Source organism: Anser anser (genome assembly GCF_964211835.1).
Source record: "Anser anser genome assembly, chromosome: 6".
Lineage (NCBI taxonomy): Eukaryota > Metazoa > Chordata > Aves > Anseriformes > Anatidae > Anser > Anser anser.
In genome coordinates, this window is record NC_139726.1 from 13,426,416 (window position 1) to 13,447,427 (window position 21,012).

The 21,012-nt window shown below is 41.0% G+C and overlaps 1 long non-coding RNA gene across 1 annotated transcript; it reads left to right on the top strand.

The window, feature by feature from the left end:
- The first annotated feature begins 12,483 nt into the window (after positions 1-12,483).
- LOC310901629 lies at positions 12,484-16,299 on the top strand. Its single transcript, XR_014585963.1, has 3 exons — positions 12,484-12,858; positions 15,540-15,629; positions 16,220-16,299. It is a non-coding gene; the product is annotated as an uncharacterized lncRNA (long non-coding RNA).
- Positions 16,300-21,012: the final 4,713 nt, after the last annotated feature.

The window sequence follows — 21,012 nt, forward strand, 5'->3', positions numbered from 1 at the left end:
TTGTAGCATAAGCAGGTGCTGCTGATTAGCCAAGGTGATTTCACAAGGATGGAGCAAACACTTATGGTATGCCTTTTCAAAGAACCAGCATGTCATCTGCAAGAAATTGTAATATGATTTTTAATAACTTGAGTTGTATTTGACTGGATCTTCAAAATACGTCAAAAATGTAACTCCAATTCTAAAGCTAATCGTAAGATGTGATGAAAATTTTTAGCTGGGAAAAAAAAATAAATAAAAATAAAGAATTGTATTTCTTAAGGTTTCTTTTACAGGAGTTTTAGGCAAATCATTCCAATTTCTAAAATTACAGATGAGTTTCAGATTATAAGTAGCTGCATTTAAGGTACAACTGAAAGGATTTTTATTCTTTTTTTTTAATTTATGAGAAGAAAATTGGTTCAGATTAACTCAATTTGAGAAAAAAAAATGGTTCAGATTAACTCAATTTTTTTGTGGATTATTTTTTTATTTGTCTGGATCTTCAAGAGTTTGACTGCTTGGATCCTAGGAAAAATGTTCTTCTTAAAAAAAAAAAAATTGTGCTTAATAAAACAGCGTGGCTTCAGGATATACCTTTAAGACTGCAAGCCTTGTCAGAGATTAATTCAGTCTCTCTGAAGTGGAATGCAAAGCAGAATAGCAAGGAAGATAGATAGTAATCAATCAATATTGTAAATCGCCGCTAAATTCCACAGACAGCATAAATGTAGAAAAACAGAAACTCTTTTATATGGAATTCATGTCAAAGCAGTAGTGCTCTGGCACCCTGGGGTTCAATTATGTCTACGGCAGCTCTATGTAGGATTAGTCTCTCATCTCTGGGAGGGTGTAAAGAAGGGGAGAGGAGAAGGAGAATGTCACACAGAACTGCAAAACCTTGGATGAAAAATGTAGGTGTGAGTGCTCTTTCTGGAACTTTAAAGTGAGTTTAATTCAAATGAAACAACCCAATAAATAATACCTTGCAGCTGACTTTGAAATGTTCGCACCAGTGCTACTGAATCCTACAGCTGCAAACTTTCATTCCCATCATAAATGACATGCTATAATTATATATTTTTATGAGGTTCCCTATATGTGTTGATTTATTTTTTAATTTCTCTTTCATTAATAGACTTTTTCTTCCTAGGAAAGATAAGGTGATCTGAAGAATGCCCACTGTCTTTTTCAGCAACCCTTTTTTTTTTTTTGGTGTGACAAAGCCAATAATAAAAACTAATTTCCTCCTCTGATTTCTTCGTCTGCACACAGAAAAGATTCCTTCCACCTGCACTTGCAATCTACCGGGAATACAAAGGCCATCAAATAGCTGCTCTAAAACACATGCATACTTTTTCATCTTCTGTTGAAATGCTCACTTTTTAATCCATTGATGATCACAAATAGCAAACCAAGCCATGGGTGGGTTGGGTCCCCCCGCTGCAGTCTGACACTGCTATAATTGATTGCCAGTTAACTTGTGTTAGCCAGCCCATTCAGGAAGCCACAAACATTCATCTCCTGGAATAAATGTTTGCAGACTGTCTATGCTAGCATTTACAAATGCATTATCTAACTGGAGTTAATTCCAGCCATCCTTTAACTCAAATTAAATCTAGTCTAGAAAATAACTCTGTTATTACTACACCTTGTACATCTGCTTCTTGGAATGTCTGGATGGGTTATTTGTTACTGACAGTATTGCATTACTGACTCTCACTTTAGGGCTTCCCTGGAGATGGCCTTGTCTGTCTTTCTTTCCCTCTTTTTTTTTCTGGCTGCCATTACTGCTCTTTTCTCTGCAACACCTCGCAAGCCCTTCCTGAGCCCATGTGTATCCAGCACAAGTCTCTGTTCTGCAAATACAGTGTTAGCTAAAGTAGTCTGCTCCTCATCATGGTGCACACGTGGTGATGTATACCAGCACCTGGCTGGTGACTGGAAGTATGTGATGTGGTGTCCTGTCTTTATACCCCTAAATGTACTTCTCCAAAGCACTGATAAATCAGTAAATCAGGGAAGTAGTACTTGTGCTTTTGGTGCCAGCTTCCAGGGCTACAGAGGGTTAGGGAATGCAGAAATACTAGGCAACTCCTACGTAGGCCAAGAAAAGCTTTTCAGTCTCATGTTACTGTGACTTAGTGGTACAAAATGTTCACTAGTAGGCCTATACTGGAAGCAGAGGTTAAGTAAAGCAGTATTGTAAAAGAAAGCATCTTTAGGAATGAACAAGCATGATCCAGTGAGTTGGGCAGGGGTGGGCCTGGAAAGTAAAGCTTGAACCTTTCTTGAAGGAGCTTACAGCCCCTTGAAATACAATTTGGCCTACCTTCACTATAAGGCCTCCAGATGAGCCCAGGGCTGCTTAGGTAAGGGCATAAATGGTTTGTGATGCTGAGGGTCGTGCTGACAAATTGCCAGGAGGCTGAGTCACACTTAATTTGCATATAAATTGCAACCATTTTTATCAAATATAAATGCACGCAATCGTAATAGAGCATTCGCTTATTCTTCCTTCTCCTTTGAGAGATGAATACAAATTGTTTGCCTTTAAGTTTAATATCAAATAGCTGCACCATCTCCACATTGCAAAAAGAGGGGGGGGCGGGAGGGGGAGAAGGTGGCAGTAGAACCCAGTTTAGGACCTTGGCAAACCAGGAGTTGCCAAGCAAGGATTTAGTGGATACCCCCATGAGACCTCCAAGCAAACCAACATTAAATAAATTCAAGCTGAGAGACCTGACAGGTTTGTGATAAAACTGCCAAAAGTTCAGACCTCAAAAGATACTAGTTCTCAAATCCTGGCCAGTCCCCTGATCTCTGAGGTAAGGACTCATCCTCCGTCTCTCTCTCAGGCCATTTTATGAACATTTTATTTTTCCACGAGAAGTGGAACAGTGTCACCAGAAGAGTCTGAATGAGCCCTACAGAAGTGCTCCGGCTGCAGTTTAAGGCAATCTGGGTTAGAGAGAGCCCTCCCTTCTTCAGCATTCTGGCTTTGTGACTCCTTCTCCTGGGAGCCATGCAGTGTGGAAGACAGTGCAAGCAGAGATAGAGAGGGACTCCATCAGGTGTGGAGACACATCAGTATTTCTACTTTTTTAGATGTAACACTAAGAAATTTCATCCAGACAACAGGTGACATCTACCAAAGATTAAGGAATGGCAACAATTTTTCAAGGCTTAAACTAGTAAACCAAAGTGCTACATTAACCTCTCGAAGGGCAATAACACCTCTCTAACTGGGACCAGTATCCTGGCAGGACGTGGGTGGTTCCCAGCATCACTATCTAATCAGTGACAGGGTTCAATCAGTGATGTTCTTGGCTGCTGCAGAAGCAGAAGAATACTGGGGAGAAATAGCTATGGTAATGATTTTGCAGCTGGGCAGTTTGAAGTTCACCAGCACCGTGCTACAGCATTCTGCATTCAGACAGTGGAAGTAATGAAACTGGAAAGCTGATGCACACAGGAGATGTTCACCTTACTCATAGCTGGTCTTGTCACTTGCCCTCAGCTCTTCCCATCCTTCCTGTGCTTGCCAAGTGGGGCTTGCACAATGTCAGAGCACTTAAGCCTGGCATTCTTACCACTGTTCACAATTTATTTCACTCACAATGCAGACACTGTATGCTCTGTTAGCCAGACAGTAGTCTTTGGGGTTTAGTCTTCTTTATATTTAATGGTAACATGGGCTAAGAACATTGCTATTAGCTTCTAATAATGCATAGTGTTAATGATTCCATCCTATAAAGTGCAGAGGGCCATGAAAAGCCAGAAGGAAAGCCAGCTGATATAAGGCCAGCAGCAAGAAATCACTATTATAAGGCCTGAGGGAAGGTTGCTGGTAGATAGCACTTGGTGCCTGTGCAAGGAGACCCTGGGAGAAGCAGCACAGCTAGGAACTGGGGAGAGGGATGCTGTATTCATGAACGTAGGGCAGAGAGAGAGAGTTTTCTGTTACCGCATGGAAAACTTGGAACTGGCTCAATGCACTTTGCCACGTGAAGTTTCTCTGTGTGCAGCATTGAAGTTTCTCTGCGTGTGGTAGAGAAACTGGAAAGATCTTAGCTTTGCCTCCTATAACTGTTGTAGAGTAGCCAGCAGACATGGTTCTCCTTTTGCTGCTCTACCTTCTTTCATTGTTTGGAAGAAGATCTTTGCCTTTTTATCCTTTAGATTACAGCTAACACTTTACATCCTCCTCTTGTCTATGCATGTGTTTTCTCATTCTTCACTGTCAGTGCTATGAACATACCCATGGACCAAATTTAGCTCTGAGCAGTGTGTCCCAGCACTCTTCTCTAAACTCTGCTAATATCTTCCCCAGGTTAGTGGAAAGCCTGTCAGGTTTCTCCACTGGCAACTTTGAATGAAACTGCAGCAGAAGAACTACCAGCATGGTTTAGAAAGGATGCATCAGTGTTTCCAGAGCTCTGGGGAGACCATCATCCCAGAGCTTCCCCCACCCTCTACCCACAAACGAGTGATTGAAAGGAGAAGAAACTCAAGTTTTGTGGTTCGAGCATGATCCACTTCATTGTTACCCCCTTTGCAGGTGTGGTAAAATCAAAAGTTCACAGATATTCATGCAGTTTGAATTGTAGATGATGCTCATACGGTGCCAAAGTAGAGCCCCATGCACAAATTACTTTGCCAATTTATAAATACCTAGGGACACCAATAGCATAGAAACTGTCTGCCTTCTTTCCCAGAATACCATACAGGTTGTCACAGATGGGGATTAGGTAAAAGGGCCATGTGCTTTCTGAATGACATAAAATTGAAAATGTCTCTTAGAGGACATTCTTTAAAGGCTGTCTTGTAGCCTTTAATACATTTCTTGCTTATTGTGCAGCAATTTACATCAAAACTAGCAGTCAAGGATGGGTCTTGCTGTGATTTATGTGCTTCTGGCAGAGCAACAGAGCTTTAATATATGAATGAGAATTGAGTCAGTTTTCTCAAGCATCTGCCTGAGAACCAGTATTGCAGGAGAATCTTTCTAGCCATGGCTGCTTCTTGCTAGGGAGAAATGGATGGAAGCATAAACAAAACGAGGTGAGAGTAAAACGCTAGGAAGGGGGACAGATTGCTGCCCTCCAAAACTGTGGGATTTAATGTCCTCTGAACACCGTGCAATGTTGATTTTTACACATATACACATTAAATAGTCTTAGCCCTTGGCATCAGTGCAACTAACATGATTAAATGAGGGTGCTCTACACCTCAAGGAATAGAGATCAATACATACAACAATGGTTGACAGTCTGACTTTTCATCATTCCAGAGCTGCTTCCTAAAAAGTTTAGACATTTATGGTTTACAATTGCAACTTGTTGCTACGTGAACAGTAAATTAGCACTAAAGGAAAGAAAGAAAACACTCTTATTCACTGCAGAAAGGTCATTGCTTCAAAAGAGGTCTTCTGTCATATATCTGTCCTAAGACAATTTGTTACATGCAATTTGTACATTGCTAAATTACGTCAACAGTTACAGAGCTTATTAAAAAAAATAATAAAATAAAGACTAACAGCAGAAACATTAATTATACAAAATGTCTAAATGGAGAATTGAAATGGGAGTCTTATCAAGAGGAAAAAAAAACCTTTAACTACAAATAAGTTAAACTACTTGTGTCAAGAAGTCGAATGTACCCAATAGGCAGAAGGCAGTGCTTTGAACTCCAGAAATCCCTGAGTGCGACTCTTCAGTGGGCCTAGCTTTGTCTTGCCTGGTCTCTGTGACAAGGCTGATCAGTCCTCACTGAGATGGCTGCTGACACACGTCAGGGGGGAAGGAGAGGATCTCATGTTGACCCAGAACGTCACCAGCTACAGTGACTCTGTTACACCCTCGGGCAGCGCTGCGGAGGGTGATTATGCATTTTATGCATTTCACTTGTGGCTGAAAAGCCTCCAGGCAAGGCCAAGCCCCAGCCAGCTGCACGGTGTGACAGGAGCTGTCAGGGCAACACCTCCTGCAGCCCCATGCTCTCTACCCTGGGGGCGATCCTGTTGCCATGCCTTCTCCCCATTGTCACTTCAGAGCTGTCTTGGACCAAGGTATCTTGAGGGAGTGGGTGTAAGGGTCCTCTGCTGTGAGCTTCCTACCCCAGGAGCACGGTATCGAGTCCAGTGAAGTCAATAGGCACCGGCTGTCTGTGAGCAGCACACACGTACACCCACACCCACACATGTGCCTTTTTCCTTTCCGGCAAATAGAAAAAGCTACTCTATCTTGTTCAAACTGAACAATATCCTAGGCACTAATTCCATTTCTTAATGACACTGATGTAACCTCATATTACTTTATCATTTGGGGATTTGCTACTGTAACATTTTTATATTTTTCTTAGCTAAGTTTAGAAGAAAAGTAAGCCTTTCTTATTGTCCTTTGATTAAAAAAAAAAAAAATCTTAATCCTAAAAGAATAGGAGAACTTCTTTTTCTCCAATGCTCTACAATACATAAATATTTTAAGTAAGCAGGCTGGAAGGTATTCTTCAAGCTTCACTAAAAAAATCACACAAATCAGATTTTTTAATGGAGTAGTTGGCATTAACAATTAATAAACTAATTTTACCTTTTTAAATAATTTTGGAGAGGTGAACAATGCAGAATAGTGACTAACGTTAAATCAATAACAATCTGGTGTGCGTATAATTCTTGTTTTCTTTCTGATAGATAAAAGTTTTGACCACTTTTCTAAAGTTTATGAAATCTGATTCTTTTAGGTACATACTGTGGTTTAATCCTGGCAAGTAACTCAGCACCATGCAGCCACTCACTCACTCTCCCTAGGTGGGATAAGGGAAAGAATTGTAAAGGTAAGAGTGTGAAAGGTGTGAAATAAAGACAGCTTACTAGGTAAAGCAAAAGCTGCACGTGCAGGTAAAACAAAACAAGGAATTCATTCACTATTTCCCATTAGCAGGTAGATGTTCAGCCACTTCCAGGAAAGCAGGGCTCATCGTGTATTAAGGTTTCTTGGGAAAATAAATAGCATCACTCCGTCCCTCTTCTTTGGTTTCTCTACTCTTTGTTGCATCCTAACCTAAAATGTTTGACCATGGCTGTGGGGTGTGCCACTGGCCTGTGCTTCTCCTCAGCCATGGGTACATGCAGCAATAGTCTTGTCTTTGCCCAGCTTCTCCTCTGACCAAAATCAACAAGTTTTCTTTGGTTCATTGTGGTAAGAGCCTGTTGACTTCCTAAGCAAGATGCTCTCCACCTTGTGCTTGACTCAGTGCATTAAGCTGTAAAACAGGAAAAAAGTGGACTGTCTATTTTGAATAACAAAACTGAAAGCAAGGGGAAATTCCCCTAATGGAACAGATTGCATTAAACCTGTTATAAAATACCATATTGGTTATTATATTACTCATGCAATTTTATTGAGAAATAAGCAAAATATACCTTAAATGAAAGTCTCTGGAACATCTTGAAACTATTTTAAATATTGTCTGAGTTAACATTTTAAGTAGTTTATGAGTTTCTGTTTTGTTTATTTGTGTGTGTGTTACTAGTTTTTATATCAGGAGCAACAATTTTCACATACAGTGATGGCCAAATAGGTTAGAGTTTTTTCACTCAATTGACCCACCAAAGCAGCAAAATGCTATATACAAATCAATCCAGTGCTATTGATATTAGTAGCAGTAAAGGTTTAAATGACATGATTCAACATTACACTAGCTGAAAGGCCACACACATTTCCTTTGTAATTAAGCAAAGATGATCAGGTGACAGGGTTTTGGGTTTTATTTTTTAATTTTTAATTTTTCTTAATAGTGACCTGGCAGGAACTGGAGGCCAGCTGAAAGCAGGCCATTGTTACTGTGAGACCATCATATACACACAGAGCACAAAATAAAGTGTAAGGTTTCCTTTTTACTCGAAGCCAGGCTGATTCAGTAAATAGATTTGCAGGGATGATTGCTTGGATTGTCTCTCAATGCTCCATTTGAATTCTAATAGCAGGTATAAAAATTTTATCTGATTTTCTACTTTACTCTTTTGAAATATTAACCATTGATAAATTATTAAACCAAATATAAAGTGTTACAAATGTACATACATTTCGTGAAGAGGTCTGCTCAGGTGGGCTTCATAATGGGACTGCTTCTGCCACACAAACAGGACAGTCAGCAGCTTCTCTTCTCTTCTCTTCTCTTCTCTTCTCTTCTCTTCTCTTCTCTTCTCTTCTCTTCTCTTCTCTTCTCTTCTCTTCTCTTCTCTTCTCTTCTCTTCTCTTCTCTTCTCTTCTCTTCTCTTCTCTTCTCTTCTCTTCTCTTCTCTTCTCTTCTCTTCTCTTCTCTTCTTTCTCTTTTTTTTTCTTTTCTTTTTGTTAATGTCTGTTGGTCACAGGCATTTCTAAGTTAGCTATATGCTTGTGTGGTGAGATAAAATGCAACAAATGCTTATTTTGAACTCATTTTATTGCCTTTCCTCAACTCATCATTGTCCTGATCATCTCCTCCTCCCTTTTTTACCATATTTGCAAAGCCAGTGTAATCCAATATGAACTTGCTGTGAAACCACTAAATGTACATACTGAAAATGGGTTCATAAAGCTGCTGAACTTACTGGATCAGAGCACAAGCATACCTGTTTGATCTCTTTCCCTTCAGAGGCTCTCAAACTCCATATGATACTGCAACTTCTTGGGCTGGAACTAGAGACTTTAACAAAATATTTATGCTCAATGCATACCGAAGAAGGCAATACTTCTTTCTAATCCAGAGGATTTAAAATGATTCTTTTGTCTGCAAATCTATTTCAAATTGAAAGCTAATGCATATCACAATGTTAGTGTTTTTCTCATTAAAAATTCACACATTCTTTCAGGGCTAGTGCAATAAGCAGGGTCAAGTAAGGCTTGAATTCACCAAAGTCTGATGCTGTGTACATCAGAGCACCCCTGTGTGGTACTAAATCTTCAACAGTGCTTATAATACAGCAAAGTCACCATAAGAATTAATTTCTTAAGTACATTAGACACTTTGCTGGGCTGAATAAGGGTCTACGTTCCTTTGAAAGGAATCCTTTGTGGGACTAATTTTGTCCACTTGGACTTCAAATTGTCTGTGGAGAAATTAAAAAATTCCCAAATGAGTAGCCAACAATACTGAAATATTTCAGACAAACTTTATTCAGAAGTTTCGGTTTTACATTAAAGTGACTAAGAACAAAGGATAAGGAAGATAGGTAGTGTTAAAGTGAAAGCTGTTTGTACACTTGTACAAAATGAAAGAAAAGATTATTTTTTTCTCCTAAAAAAAATCAAATCAAATCAAATCAAAAGGGCAAAAATGTTTCCATTTTTTAACAAAAAAAAAAAAAAAATTAAACCAACCGGGAACTCATTGTTTCCTTTATTCCATGGTACACCAGAGTCCACGCTTGCATTTTACCTCCTGTGGTCAAAGATCATAACATCAGGGAAGTAATGGACCCCAAGAAGTCTATTCACCTATCCTAAAGCAGTTTCAGTACATTTTTGCTATGAACCGGCCTATATTCAACCAACCTGTTCTTAAGAGACCTCAGTAATAGACTATTTAACCTCCCTTACTTGTTTCTACCATATGAAATTTCGTCCCTTTAGCACTGTCCTGGCACAAAATGTTGCCATTTCATGGCCTGGGAGATGTTGCTCCATTGTTCCCTGAAACGTCAAAAATCCTAACACAAAGAGGAGGAAAAATACCATTTTCTGATACTCATAAATGTAAAAAAGTCAGGAAAGAACAGAAAGAGTGAATATTGTGGCAGCAAATAGAGAGCTGTGCGCGCCAGGGAGTGAAACTTGCAGCTCTCTCAGATGCTGTTTGTATTACGGACTTCAAAGAGATACTGCGCGAGCCATTTGAGGCAGGGTCTAAATGCCACAGTGGGTATTATTTGGCCTTACGTAATTCCAGTAGCTTTAACATTATACAGAAAACTGTCAAATCTGGCTCTACGTATATGTAACATGGTGTATTACCCTGGATATTAGCTGTATTAAGTTCCCGTGAAAATATAAGCCTTAACAGAAGTAATTAGCACTCATACCTTGTTTTACATTGGCAATGTACTTCACAGATAAGAGCCTAACAGTGAAGTCACATGGGTTGTGCTGATTCAGACTGGTGGATTGGAGCCCTTCAGGTTAAAGGGTTCAGAATAATGGAAGAAAATCCAGGCACAATCTGCTACTACAGTTTTGTTCTAATATCAAATCCTTGCAGGGTTAGCTGCTTCACCTACTTGCTGGATTTCCTACATGCTTGTGATTTCAAGTTGCCATGAGATAATTTACAGTACCTATGCACTTATTTGCTTGGTTTCAGGAGTTATGGGAAATGTCAACTATGAAAAAAATTGGGAAGAGAGATCAAGGCAGATGTAGCTGGAACTGGGGTAGTTGTGTTTCTTTTTCTATTCTTAAAATGACACTACTTACTTTAAGCCCATAGGCACAAGGATCACTGCATATTAACGGAGATATATTTGCACTGTTTCCTAGCTTTTGCATCGTTGCAGTGTCTTTTTTTTATTATTATTATTATTTTCTACCTTTCTCTACTGTATTGAAGGCTAAGAGACAGAGCTGCTCCCCTCAGCTTGTCATAGATCATCCCCTTTTGTGTGGTAGGATGTCTGGATTTGACAGCTTGGTTATAATGACAAAAATGCTACTATGTAACTGTGATGACTGAGCTAATTAAACCAAGATATAACTGGGCTGTGAACAGGCTGAAGAGCTTTCAAAGCCAAATCTGAGTTATCTGAATACAACCTTTGAAAATATGATTTACCCTCTCTGCTGTACAGTATTGCAAAATTGCTTCTTGAGTCAATACTCATCTTTCCTGCTTCAGCTCAGCTGAACTCCCTAAAAGAAAAAAAAAATATCTGAGGTTATTCAGAGCTCCAGACTTTCCCTGAGGAGGATATCAGATAATAACACTATCAGCCAAAATAATCTATGACCTTTTACCATCTAAAAAAAATTATTTCATTGATCAGCCATATGATATATGACATTTTCTGAAGCAATTAAATGAAGGCAAGTTATCTTTAATATTCTGGCAACTTAAAAATAACTCTATAGTGAGTTCTATATATATATAACCTATATATATTCATATATTGTTTCTCTGGAAGAAAAACAATTTTGTTAACTGTTTGCCAAAAGAAATTAATTTAGTTATTGATGCATAGGTATCCTGGGAATCTTATTCCCAAAAGTCAATAACGTATTGGGGAAAGAATAGATATTTTGGGGGTAAGAAAAACCCTAGTTACTAGAAAATCTTCTGAGAAGAATTTAGAAAACCACAGAAGTCTTGAAAGTGAAATAAACCCTCATGCCTCGGTCTATAACTCTGCCTCTTACTAGCAGAAGTTAAAGCAACTTTTATTAGCAACCTCCTCTATAATTACCTACTGTGTGGTTTTTTGCACTGCGTTTGCAGGTTGGTCTGTCTCTACCCATTGCTGGAGACAGAATATATGAATAATTTGGCATTACAGTCTGCTCTCACAATGCTTATTTTACAGTAGATTTTAGCACTCTTTATAAAAGAGATACGTTTTAATTGGGTTATCAAAATCAATTCTAATATGCTAAAAATAATTGTGATGGTTTGATAACTCTTAATACCGTGTGCAAAATCTGCTTGCTAAGGTGCAACCCCTGAGGCAATCCTGCTGACTTCTGTAACATGACAGAAGTAACACCCAGGTACACATCTGTCTCAGGATTAGCATTCAAATTAGACCAGTTCTCATACAAATGAGCATGGGGGGACCACAGCATGGGAGGTAAGAGGTTATATGTATTTATTTTCATCATGTTACTCCCTGGTATAACATTACTGTATAAACTCTTTTCCATCACCATGCATGCTGTCTTAAAACGATGCATTGTAAGTGAAGCAAGCACATTACCATGAGGAAATCTTTCATAAAATCACGTCAATGAGAAGTAACATATTCCATTCAGACCAATCTTCCTGATGGAAAAGGGTGCTTGGAATTAGCAGAGACTGACTGGCTCCATGGATAATTTATCAGAGCCACCAGCTGATCTCCAGGAAAGGCTTAAAACTAACAAAAGGCAAGTAATCCATTTTCAAAAAAAAAAAAAAATAAAGATTGAAAATGTGTTTCAAAAGTTCGTTGGTGCTTCTCGTGTTAAATAGCTTACCCTGGTGCATTTCATCTATGGCTTTAGACTATTCTTCACATCGTTTTCATGAAGAAGCTTACAGCTCTCCCCAGACAGAGAGCGGATTACAAATGTTCGTAAGTCAATAGCTTTTGCATTTTAAAGTATTTGCTTGTTAAAGGATACTTTAGAAAGTTCAGAATCAAAACCTTGCTATTCCTGTTTGACGAGAAAATCTTGGCAGTTTCCTAACGCTCTGTATAAAAATGGTGCTTTACATTTCTTCAACACTTTCCCTCCTAGGATCTCCAGGTGCTTTGGATAATTAGCATAACTTTAATACATAACCCTGCAAACACCCCTCTGCAGCAGAGACCGATTTACTCCACCTTCTTGGAAAAAGGGATCACAAAGCTGGCATCCAAAGGTAACCTATTCAGTGGTGAGACTCACGTGAAGGGATTTTTGATCAATTTACATATTGCTGTAGCTGAAGGAACTTTCATGGGCATGCTGTCTGACCTTCACAACAGTGAAGAATTGTGTCCAGTGAATCTTCAAGCCCCTGATCCTATGAATATGGACTTATCCTTTCAGTTCCCAGTTGCACGCAAATGTTCTGGTTCTTTGCGGAGGAAAAAGCAATGTGATCATGCAGTCTATGCATCCTATGGTTTGTCCTTCCCCTTCAGCAACTCTGAATCTATGAAGAATCGTAAGTAATTTTGACATAGCAAAAGGGACTTCACAGATGGTCCAATGAATTTTATGGAAAAAAGATTGAATGTCTGAGCACTCAATCTATTACTGTGGTAGAGCTCTAGGGATGTAAGACACAAATCCACAACAGACTGTCTTCATTAGCTGGAATGTTCATGGACCAGGTCATTACACTGGAACAGATAAAGCTATCCAAATCCCAACACCGACAGGGAGAAATATGTGCAACTAACCCTAATAGTAAAGTAACTTTGGAGTGATTGTACCTTTCTTTTAATTCTTATTAGAGGCCCTTATGAGAGGCACGATGATTATTCTACATGAAAAAATAAATAAATAAATAACCAACATAATGCAACTCCTTGGTGCAAATAGCAGGTTGCAGAGCCAGAGGCAACACTTAGTCCTACTGACTTGCTGTAACCAGAAGTTACAGCTCTTGCTTAATAAGGACTGACAAGCTGGTTTGGAAAACTGTAGAAAAAAAGCCAAGATTTAACAAAACTCTTGAGCCTGATCTAAAAGGCAAATATTAGATTAAAAGTATTAGACAATCAGGTGGAGCATAGAGAAGTTGCATCTGTTTTATGTGATGACATTTTCTTTATTGACTCTGGCCTAACTGAGACACAATGTTTTTTAGGATTACTGAATTTATTAAAAGCAGGAAGAGAAAATAATGAGATTGTGATAAGAGCTCTTAGTGAGTGAGATTTCCAGTTGTCTCTGGATCATATAGATGGCTTAAAAGAATGTGGGATATTAGTTTGAAAAATCCTCATTGTTTCCCAAATGAACTCACTGGTGGGTTGGTTTCTCTGCAGATTCCTTCCTAAATATAAGCATCTAGGAAAAAAAAAAAGAAATGCAAGTGCCAAAATAATCACTTGTTTGAATCTCTGGAAGAGCTAAATGTAGTTTCAAGCTCTCCTACAGATCACTCTTTGGTCTAACCAGAATATTTTTACCATTTTTTTTCTCACTTGCAGGGACATGATTTTCTACTGCAAGAGTTAAATCAATACAATTTTATAAATTGTATCAGTGTAAAAGTTGTTTGTAGCTGGGTATTTATTACCTTTTCTGGACAGACATAAGATCTGTTACTACAGGTACCTTAATACAAATATACATGAATCTATACTAATGGTGCTGTACCATCTTTATTACAGAAGAATTTTGAAAGCAACTTCATTTTTGTGATATAAAAAGCTCTTCTTATGTTATTTAATATTTGTGTTTCAAATCTTTCCCTCTTTCCTCCTGCTCAGAGTGGAGATGACTCTAAATTTGTTCCTCTCACTGCATGTCTTACTTGTCTAAATATATAATTTCTTTATTTCAGAGTCTTTCATTTAAAGTGAGCATGTGTATATATACTTATACTCTGTGCTGCGCATCCTGGGTACAGTGATAACTGCTTGGGAAAAGTTGCTGAAGGGATATACTGGCCTCTGCCCCATTTAACATCTTTAAAACAATTTGAAAGTAAACAGAAAAGATGCAGACTGGTTTAATAAGTGGTCATGTGCTCTATGCAAAATTTACTGAGTAAAATTTGAAAGTCTGAGAAACACCCAGACAAACTGTAGATATCTGCAATGGAAACTAGAGTATGAACTGGATCTTGTTTAATAGGGGCTTACTAATATTATGGAAATAGAAGAATGAATACTAGGCAGATATAGGTGCTAAGAGATAAAGATATGGATATTGGATATGGATATGTAAATAGTTGAGAGAGAGACAGAGACAGAAAAGAGGGAAAAAACTGTAAGTATTGGAAGCCCAAATTCTAGGATAGAAAGCTAAGTACCAGAGTCCCCATTTGTGACAAAGGGAGACACTGTGATGGAGCTCCTGGATTTTAATCACGGCAACTCAAATTGCTTCAAAGAATTTCAGCTAAAACACAGTGGCTGCTGTTCTTACATTGGCCTAAGTGACTATAGCACTTGCATAGCTGAGGATATGAAAGGGGCAATGCTTCTTGACTGGCTCAGTGGCTGAGTCTGTCTGCTTTGGAGGATTGATAATTATTATCCTCTTAACTGAGTTGCCCTCATGTGCAGCTTATCAGCCCAGGTAAGTAGACAGCCAGTTGGAAGAAACAGAATTTATTCCTCATTTTAATCTTTATTTATCCATTTCTCCTTTAAAAACTTAGACCTACTGTTTACAGTATCTATCCTACTTAAAAGTTGATTGCATAAACTGACAACACTGATCTTTTGGTGTTGGCCAAATCCATCTGTACCATGGATATTTGTTTACTGTTGCCAATACTGGACTCTCTTCATTTATCACAACCATCCTCACTATGTCTTCTCAGGAAGACACAGCACATCCCAGGGTAACAAGAAACGCCTTGTTCTGACTGTATATCACTGGTGGTGGGGAACTTCCAGCCCTGAAAGAGTCCCTCGGGATGCTTCTCACCCACCCGGGCACTGTTCCCCTCAGGAAGTGGCGAGCAGGTTGCCACGCACACGCGGTGCATGCCTCACCCTGCTGCCTGCAGCCCTGGCCTGCAGGAACCGTCCTCCCAGAGGCAATAACACACCAGGGCTGTGGGGCCAGCAGAGGAGGGGGCTGTGGTGTCCTCACTGGTCCCAACCTCAGCTGGTTCCCGACCGGTCCTCCGTTCAGCTTGATGTTTCACATTTCTCTCTGCAGCTCAGAAAGGTGCCAGGGAACATCCTGGGGAATCACCAGAGTCCCTATGCCAACTTACTCACCCTGGTCCCGACATGACATTCAAAGCAGGTCAGTGTGGACGGGCTGGGAAGGGAAACTTGGGATAGGAGGAGGGCAGAGAGGGGCATCCTGGGTTGAGTTTTTTTATCCTGAGTAGGAATTTTTCTGGCCCTGATGGGGACTGATCCAGGAGCCCGTCTATAAAGTACCACTTTGTGAATAAAAGCAAATAAATGTATAGAATCCAGAAGAAAAATCACACCCATCAAAACATTCATAAAGCCACATATATTCACACACAAATCTGAGGAAGGATAAAATTACAAACTAAGCCATTTTCTAAAGAAGTTCTCTTTAATTGGCACAAGGTGTTGAATTATGCAGAATAGATCTCAACAGAGATGTGGGTTTTGGTTGTTTTTTAAAAATATAGAGTTAATTATCTTGGTTTGCATGAGGAAGCATAATATTTTTTGCACTGACTTTTTGTCAGAGACAGCTACTATCCATGTTACCCTGTTCATGTAATAAAAATCAAATTGCATCAATTCCTTAACAAAGCACAGCAGAGGCTTCCCTTAATAGAATCCTTATTACAGAATCAGATACAGCTATCTCCAAAGAAAGGCTTTTTAAAAGGTGCTGGGATTTCTCTGTAGTGTAATAGATTCAGCAACACTGGAATTAGCTGCTGGGAGAGGCTGGCCTGGAATAAGGACTGCTGGATAGAAGTGGAGGCAATTAGGATGCTCACTGCTGTTGATATGCTCCAGTGGAAATTTTTGATTTTATGAGCCAGCCAAACTGGAAAGGTAAGAGGGGCTTGTGCCACTGGAAGTGCTAAGTGCTTCCAGTTGACATTTCAACACTCCATGGCTATCCACAGAGTTCCTCCCTGACACCCCAATTTCACTCCCAGGCAAGGCCAGTTTTGCAGACTAAAACTCTCTCCACTCTGCAGCTATTCCTGAAGCCATGGCATCGGAGCACAGGCAAACCAGGAATTCGCGTGACTCTGCTATGATGGGATTCAGATCAAATTCCTTTTTGTACCCCAAAACTGTGAAAATCTTATCAGGCTCAAATTGAGTTTGAGAACGCATAAGGAAGCAGGTGAATTTTAGGTGCTTTTGTTTTTATTGAGAACAGTTTGCATAGGGTTATTCCCAGCCTGAAATGGCATTCACTTTATGCCCTGAAGCATGAGGATTGATAGGCCTTGTCATTTGCTCCCAGCTAGTGTAACTGCCATTATCTTAGCAAAGCACACCCCATTGCCATTGGACTCCTCTGGAGAGCAATTAGTGGAGCTCAGCAGCTGAAGTAACGATAGCAGGGCAGTGGCGGTGTGGCTGCAGCCAGCCTGCATGAGAAGCAGACCCTGCATACTCCACAGCAGCTCTCCATGTCTCCCTGAGCTACAGCTGGTGACAGCAGTGGTGGCAGGAGTCTGGCAGGGTGTTTGGAGGTGGCTATCAGAGCTGGCCACTCAATAACCACTGCAAATCCTTCTCGGTGACTTGAGTACTTCAAGAGTTCAGGCTTCGGAAATTCCAATTTGTGATATTTTAAATTACTCATGCCAGACTCCTCAGCCACCACTGCTTATGTTATTCTTGGCCACTGCCTTTAATGCATTAGTCTATAGTTGCCATACAGAATTTGCTGTATATTCTAAGGTCATGTCCAAACTGATGCTGATGATAAAATGCCAGATGGCACCATTCCACCCAGAGTTATCCTCCCCACCTGCTGCATCTTCTTCCTCCAGCCCGCCGGAGCTGCTGAGCTGGGGAAACTGAAATCATTCCTAAAATACATCCAGTCTCTTTGGAGTTATATTTCCCCTGCTGGCACGCTGCTATATAATAGGCTCTCACAGGCCAGGATTTCAAAAGGACACCAGCTTTTCCCCTTCTTCTCTGGCTGCAGTGTGTCTCAAGCACATGGGCAACTCCTGAAGTACAGATGAGATTAAAGATCCAGCAAGGCAGAAAGGTACACATTTCCACCTCCCCCCTATTCCTTGTCTTCATTCCCCAGATGGGCAAAAGGACTGTTCCTCTTCTTGGGGGTCTACCAAAACTGAGGCAGAAGTGGCTGCTGGTACTTGACTGTGACAGCATCAAAGAAACATGCTAAGACTGATGCTGAACTCACAATTTCATCAACTGCCAGACTACAAAAAAAGCACTCGGTGCAGTCCAGCAGAACTTTCTGGATTTGTTCCCTCTGACATGAGGCATTTAAGTGAGCTGTCGCCTTCATGCCCTGCCACCACCGGTGGGCACAGACGGGACCTTCCAGAGAGCAGCAGCATCTTGTGTGGGCTGCTTCATGCTCTGAAGGATACTAGTTTCTGAAGCTGCTCTGGATGTATCTGTCTCTGAGAATAGCAGAAACCTCGGGTGACTGTGCTGCTATCTTAGACTGAACAAAAGGTCCCTGAGAGTGGGTGTAAAGACACCACTCATCTTAGCCATAAATCATCTGCTGAAAATTGAACATGTATGCCAGTGATCTGCATATGCTGCTTTTTAAGTAAAAAGCTACCTGTAATAATTTGAATAAGTGTTAGTTGTTAAATATATTGTAAAGCATGCTCTTAAATGCCCAACAAAACTGCAGCAACATGACTTTTGGATGGCTCCAGTATAAACCCTTGCACAATCCGCTTCGCTGGGGCAGGGCATTTGGTCCTTGGCTCTGACTTTTCATTTCCCACCTACCTCAGCAAATGCCAGGAAAAAGTGTAAAGTGCTCACCTCTAGCTCGCCGAGTCATTTGAAGACAGGAAGCAAGTTTAAGGGGAGTTTGGCATCCCGTGGGGTGAACTTTTCCTGACAGCCAAAGCAACGATATTGAGCACTATCATTCTCTGCTGTACACATCTTTGTCTGACCTTATCCTAGATGCATCCCCTTTGACTTACTTCTTTAAAGAGCCTAATAGATTTTCTTTAGCTTGAGGCAGAGCAAACCTCTGCTGGATTGAACTAATGTAGAAGTATTAGAAAAGATTGGTGCTGGGAATTTTTTTTCCCTCTTCCCCTTGCTGTGCAATAGGAAGAAAATGTATGACCTAAATCTGCCAAGCACCTTCAAAGGGAAGGAAGAAACACATGTGGAAAAGCATTAGAAAGCCACCCAGCTCCCTTTAATTATGATGAGAATGCCAACATTGCTAAATGAATAGAAAATAAACGGAATAAGTATTAAATGATTATGGTTTCCCTCACATATTTCTTTTCATCTATTCACCAGCAGATAGTTTTACAACATAAATAAATCTTTTCAGATGTAAACAAGTCTCCAGCACATACTGCTGGAGTTGGTGGTGGGGCTGCTGGCAGCTCAGTGGGGAGGGAAACTGCAATCTCCAGCACCCCCTGCAGCATCCTTGCCAAAAGACAGGCTCCGAGCGCTTTGCGAGGTGAGGGGCTCAGATCTAGGTTTGGCTCTTAATATTTCTTCTGCTAAAATAAATAAACCTATACACTTACACATTTGACGTGAAATACGCTTGTATGCAGACTTTAATTCTGCCAGTTCTCTTTTGTTTCTTGGTTGCATCCCTAGGGAGTGGGAAAAGCAGTACCTGTGGGGAGCCCAGCTCCCAGCTGAGCACCACGCAGAGCCGTAGCGCTTCGTGCCAGCCAGGCTCTGTCTCACCCTGATATCCAGCACACAGATGCTCCCCGGTTTGGTTTGTCCCACTGCAGGAGGTACCAAGGCAATAGGGCTGCAGAGCTGCCAGCTGATTTTGCTGAAGCACAAACATGAACTTTTTACGTATTTATCTCAGAATGGGGATGGTCTGAGCTTGCTTTTTTTCAAGCGCAAGGGAAAAGAAAATCCACAAATTGTTCTTCTCTCTGCCAAAGTGCTTCACAGGCAGGTTCTGAGCAAAGCTAATCTGGCCCATCCCCATGGGCCTCTCCAGTGACAATTACGCAACCAGAACTGCTCCCGCATGGGACATTTCATGCCACTCAGGCGTGCATACAGGAAAAGCACTGTTTGTATTGTATTTATGTTCTTCTTTGCAAATTTGTGTTTCTGAGCACCATGAACCCCTTCCTGCTGCCCCTCAGCACCCTGCCCTTCCCTCCCACCCCTTCTGGGAAGCGCCTAATGTGACTTTTCTCCTCTGCCCTGTCCTCTTGTCAAGTCACCCTCCTGCGGAGCAGCTGCTGCTAGAGCAGATGTAAAATGGTTCAGTAACACTCGCTAATATTAGCTTTGACAGCAGCACAGAGAGGAAATAAATTATTTTCTGGGGGAGAAGCACAAATTACTTAATGCAGCAGATCAGAGCAGCATCCGTGACAATGCTAGAAGAGAGCTAGTTTAATATCTGACTGAATATAACGCACGCATAAGGCAGAATAACTCTCCCCTCTGGCAGACAGAGCACAGCCTGCCTCGGCTTGCCCTGCACAGCCTGTGATGATTTCACCCCAGCCTTGCAGGACTCTGGTCATTAATCTAAAATCTGCTTATTAGTCTATAAAATGCTCCTCTGAGAGCCTTGCCAGGGAGGAGAGGTGCTTCACAAGCTGGGCTTTCCATGGCAATTTCAGCAGGGCACATTGAGATGGGGCAGCTCTTCCGTTGCGTTTAAGCAGGCACAAGTCAAAGGAGGTGAAGTTGGGTGGTGAGCGGTGCCTGAGTGTGACCAATCCTCTCCTTTTATGTGTTTGGCATGGAGCATGCAGCAGCCTGGCTGGTCACTGGGAGGAAGAGAGGTGTTTGCAGTGTGTAGCAAAGCTGGGCAGAGTGTGGAGAGCTGACTTCAAAAGGTTTCAGCCTCCCCCTGGGCAAAGAAGAAGAGCTGCTCGGGGTGATGTGCTTTGCTCAGCAGCCAAATCCCTCCTGTACTCTGTACCATGAGGCCTTCAGCTCCAAAAGCTGCTTTCCCAACTGGCCTGGATAAAAGACAGATGCATAGCCAGAGCTGTCACATGGAGATGGGTGTCTAAAACCTTCCTGCCTGCAAGAGCATCCCCATCCTCCGCTCACCAGTACACCTCCTCCCCAGAGAAATGGATTTACTCTGCCCTCAGTGACTTCTCTGAGGCAGTAGTCTGGCCAGTGATTTATGGGGTCTGAGCTGCAAGGGAATCACATCTCACTGGCATGCTGCACGCAGTCAGCCAAGTTTTCGGTGTGTACCAGCCCTGATAGGAGACTTTACCCCTCTGAAATCTCAGGTACAAGAGGGATTAAACACTGATGGGATGACCTAGAATGCAAATGATTATGTTCCTGACCTGGAAACTCTTCTTGTTTCTCCTTTGTTCTGCTTTCATGATGAAAGCACTAAAAGCATTTCAGCAAAGTCAGTATCAGCCACCCCAGTGGGAAATACCTTCAAAGGGTCCCTTTCACCAGTGCTACAAGGTTGAACGCAGCCCAGGAAATGAAGAAATTTGGCTGCATTCAGGACCTGC